The 5040-nt window shown below is 40.1% G+C and overlaps 1 non-coding gene across 1 annotated transcript; it reads right to left on the reverse strand.

Moving 5' to 3' along the window:
• Positions 1 to 1000: 1000 nt before the first annotated feature.
• Positions 1001 to 1108, reverse strand: LOC112767640 (small nucleolar RNA R71). Its single transcript, XR_003185082.1, has one exon. It is a non-coding gene; the product is annotated as a small nucleolar RNA R71 (small nucleolar RNA).
• Between the last annotated feature and the right edge of the window lie 3932 nt (positions 1109 to 5040).

The raw sequence follows: 5040 nt of genomic DNA on the forward strand, positions 1-5040 counted from the left end.
TTCTCTAACCTCCTAACTTCTTATCTTTTCAAAATTTGTTTCAACTAACTAACTAACTTTTTGTTTGTTTCTTAACTTTTTCAAAACTACCTAACTAACTCTCTCTCTCTCTAATTTTCGAAAAAATCTCCCCTCTTTTTCAAAAATTTCTTTTTTATTAACTAATTATTTTTATTTTTAAATTTTAAAAATTTTTTCGAAAAATACTAACAATTTTCAAAAACCAATTTTCAAAAATCACTAACTCCTTTTCAAAAATAATTTTCGAAAATTCCCTCTCTCTCTCTCATCCTATTCTATTTATTCATTCATTAACTAACATCTCTTCCTCACATCATCACCAAATTCGAACCCCCCTCTTCTATCTGTGTTCGAATTTCTTCTTCTTTTCTTCTACTAACAATAAGGATCCTCTTTACTGTGACATAGAGGATTCCTCTTCTTTTCTTTTTCTCTTCTCTTTCTTATGAGCAGGGACAGAGAAAAAGGCATTCTTGTTGAAGCTGATCCAGAACCTGAAAGGACTCTGAAGAGAAAATTAAGAGAAGCTAAATTACAACAATCCAGAGACAACTTAATTGAAAATTTCGAACAAGTAAAGGAGATGGCAGCCGAACCCAACAACAACGCAAGGAAGATGCTTGGTGACTTTACTGCACCTAATTCCAATTTACATGGAAGAAGCATCTCCATTCCTGCCATTGGAGCAAACAACTTTGAGCTGAAACCTCAATTAGTTTCTCTGATGCAGCAGAACTGCAAGTTTCATGGACTTCCATCTGAAGATCCTTTTCAGTTCTTAACTGAATTCTTGCAGATATGTGATACTGTTAAGACTAATGGAATAGATCCTGAAGTCTACAGGCTTATGCTTTTCCCTTTTGCTGTAAGAGACAGAGCTAGATTATGGTTGGATTCTCAACCCAAAGACAGCCTGAACTCTTGGGATAAGCTGGTCACGGCTTTCTTAGCCAAGTACTTTCCTCCTCAAAAGCTGAGCAAGCTTAGAGCTGATGTTCAAACCTTCAGACAGAAAGAAGGTGAATCCCTCTATGAAGCTTGGGAAAGATACAAACAGTTGACCAAAAAGTGTCCTTCTGACATGCTTTCAGAATGGACCATCCTGGATATATTCTATGATGGTTTATCTGAGCTATCAAAGATGTCACTGGACACTTCTGCAGGTGGATCCATTCACCTAAAGAAAACGCCTGCAGAAGCTCAAGAACTCATTGACATGGTTGCTAATAACCAGTTCATGTACACTTCTGAAAGGAATGCTGTGAGTAATGGGACGCCTATGAAGAAGGGAGTTCTTGAAGTTGATACTCTGAATGCCATATTGGCTCAGAACAAAATATTGACTCAGCAAGTCAATATGATTTCTCAGAGTCTGCATGGAATTCAAGCTGCATCCAACAGTACTCAAGAGGCATCTTCTGAAGAAGAAGCCTATGATCCTGAGAACCCTGCAATAGCAGAGGTGAATTACTTAGGTGAACCTTATGGAAACACCTATAACTCAACATGGAGAAATCATCCAAATTTCTCATGGAAGGATCAAAGGCCTCAACAAGGCTTTAATAATGGTGGAAGAAACAGGTTTAGCAATAGCAAGCCTTTTCCATCATCAACTCAGCAACAGACAGAGAACTCTGAACAAAATGCTTCTAATTTAGCAAATCTAGTCTCTGATCTATCCAAGGCCACTGTAAGTTTCATGAATGAAACAAGGTCTTCCATTAGAAATCTGGAAGCACAAGTGGGCCAGCTGAGTAAAAGGATCACTGAAATCCCTCCTAGTACTCTCCCAAGCAATACAGAAGAGAACCCAAAAGGAGAGTGCAAGGCCATTGACATAAGTGCCATGGCCGAACCTGTGAGGAGAGGAGAGGACGTGAACCCCAAGGAGGAAGACCTCCTGGGACGTCCAGTGGTCAATAAGGAGCTTCCCTCTGAGGAACCAAAGGACTCTGAGGCTCATCTAGAGACCATAGAGATTCCATTCAACCTCCTTATGCCCTTCATGAGCTCTGATGAATATTCTTCTTCTGAAGAGAATGAGGATGTTACTGAAGAGCAAACTGCCAAGTTTCTTGGTGCAATCATGAAGCTGAATGCCAAATTATTTGGCATTGATGCTTGGGAAGTTGAACCTCCCTTGTTCATCAATGAACTAAGTGATCTGGATCAACTGACATTGCCTCAGAAGAGACAGGATCCTGGAAAGTTCATAGTCCCTTGTACCATAGGCACCATGATCTTTAAGGCTCTGTGTGACCTTGGTTCAGGAATAAACCTCATGCCCCTCTCTGTAATAGAGAAACTGGGAATCTATGGGGTGCAAGCTGCTAAAATCTCACTAGAGATGGCAGACAGCTCAAGAAGACAGGCTTATGGACAAGTAGAAGATGTATTAGTAAAGGTTGAGGGCCTTTACATACCTACTGATTTCATAGTCCTGGATACTGGAAAGGAAGAGGATGAATCTATCATCCTAGGAAGACCTTTCCTGGCCACAGCAAGAGCTGTGATTGATGTTGACAGAGGTGAAATAGTCCTTCAATGGAATGAGAACTCCCTTGTATTCAAAACTCAAGGATCCCCCTCTGCAACCATGGAGAGGAAGCTTGAAAAGCTTCTCTCAAAGCAGAGTCAACCAGAGCCCCCACAGTCAAACTCTAAGTTTGGTGTTGGGAGGCCACAACCAAACTCTAAGTTTGGTGTTGAACTCCCATATCCAAACTCTAAGTTTGGTGTTGGAGAGTCTCAACAAAGCTCTGCACATCTGTGAGGCTCCATGAGAGCCCACTGTCAAGCTATTGACATTAAAGAAGCGCTTGTTGGGAGGCAACCCAATGTTTATCTAACTCTTATTTTTATTGTTTTTCATGTTTTCTTAGGTTCATGATCATGTGGAGTCACAAAATAAATATAAAAATTGAAAACGGAATCAAAAACAGCAGAAGAAAAATCACACCCTGGAGGAGCATCTGTCTGGCGTTCAGCGCCAGAACAGAGCATGGTTCTGGCGCTGAACGCCCAAAATGGGCAGCTTCTGGGCGCTGAACGCCAGAACAAGCATGGTTCTGGCGTTCAACGCCAGAAATGGCACACAAATGGGCGTTGAACGCCCAAAATGGCCACCAACCTGGCGCTGAACGCCCAGAGTTGGGTACAAAGGCATTTTTACATGCCTAATGGTGCAGGGATGTAAATGCCTTGACACCTTAGGATCTGTGGACCCCACAGGATCCACTCAGGATCTGTGGACCCCACAGGATCCCCACCTACCTCCACTCACTTCTTCTCACCACTCTCTTTCACACAACCCCATAAACACTCTTCCCTATTAACTCTTTACCACTCACATCCAAACACCCACTTTCCTTCAAAATTCAACATCTCTTTCCCACCCAATCCCACCCATATGGCCGAATACACATCTCCCTCCATCTCCTCCATATCTTCTTCTTATTCTTCTATTCTTTCTTCTTTTGCTCGAGGGCGAGCAACATTCTAAGTTTGGTGTGGTAAAAAGCATAGCTTTTTTGTTTTTTCCATAACCATTGATGGCACCTAAGGCCAGAGAAGCCTCTAGAAAGAGGAAAGGGAAGACAAAAGCTTCCATCAAGGGTCTATAGCTCAGTGGTAGAACATTTGACTGCAAATCAAGAGATCCCTGAGATACCTCAGGGGATACATTTTCTTCCACACAATTATTGGAAGCAACTAAGGGTGGAACATCAAGAGCACTCCATCATCCTTCATGAAATCAGAGAAGATCTAAAAGCAATGAAGGAGGAGCAGCAAAGACAAGGAAGAGACATAGAAGAGCTCAAGGACATCACTAAGGTGGACTCATTCCTTGTTCTTACTTTCTCTGTTTTTCATTTTCTATGTTATGTGCTTATCTATGTTTGTGTCTTCAGTACATGATCATTAGTAGTTAGTAACTTTGTCTTAAAGTTATAAATGTCCTATGAATCCATAACCTCTCTTAAATGAAAAAATGTTTTAATTTAAAAGAACAAGAAGTACATGAGTTTCAAATTTATCCTTGAACTTAGTTTAATTATATTGATGTGGTGACAATGCTTCTTGTTTTCTGAATGTATGCTTGAACAGTGCATATGTCTTTTGAAGTTGTTGTTTACGAATGTTAAATATGTTGGCTCTTGAAAGAATGATGACTAGGAGACATGTTATTTGATAATCTGAAAAATCATAAAAATGATTCTTGAAGCAAGAAAAAGCAGCAAAGAGCAAAGCTTGCAGAAAAAAAAAAAGAGAAAAAAAAATAGGCGAAAAAAAATAGAAAGAAAAAGAAAAAGCAAGCAGAAAAAGCCAATAACCCTTAAAACCAAAAGGCAAGGGCAAATAAAAAGGATCCCAAGGCTTTGAGCATCAGTGGATAGGAGGGCCTAAAGGAATAAAATCCTGGTCTAAGCGGCTAAACCAAGCTGTCCCTAACCATGTGCTTGTGGCGTGTAGGTGTCAAGTGAAAACTTGAGACTGAGCGGTTAAAGTCAAGGTCCAAAGCAAAAACAAAGAGTGTGCTTAAGAACCCTGGACACCTCTAATTGGGGACTTTAGCAAAGCTGAGTCACAATCTGAAAAGGTTCACCCAGTTATGTGTCTGTGGCATTTATGTATCCGGTGGTAATACTGGAAAACAAAGTGCTTAGGGCCACGGCCAAGACTCATAAAAAAGCTGTGTTCAAGAATCATCATACTAAACTAGGAGAGTCAATAACACTATTCGAAATCTGAAGTTCCTATAGATGCCAATCATTCTAAACTTCAAATGGATAAAGTGAGATGCCAAAACTATCCAAGAGGCAAAAAGCTATAAGTCCCGCTCATATGATTGAAACTATGTTTCATTGATAGTTTGGAATTTATAGTATATTCTCTTCTTTTTATCCTATTTGATTTTCAGTTGCTTGGGGACAAGCAACAATTTAAGTTTGGTGTTGTGATGAGCGGATAATTTATACGCTTTTTGGCATTGTTTTTAGTATGTTTTTAGAAGGATCT

Source organism: Arachis hypogaea, chromosome 17 (genome assembly GCF_003086295.3).
Source record: "Arachis hypogaea cultivar Tifrunner chromosome 17, arahy.Tifrunner.gnm2.J5K5, whole genome shotgun sequence".
Classification (NCBI taxonomy): Eukaryota; Viridiplantae; Streptophyta; class Magnoliopsida; order Fabales; family Fabaceae; genus Arachis; species Arachis hypogaea.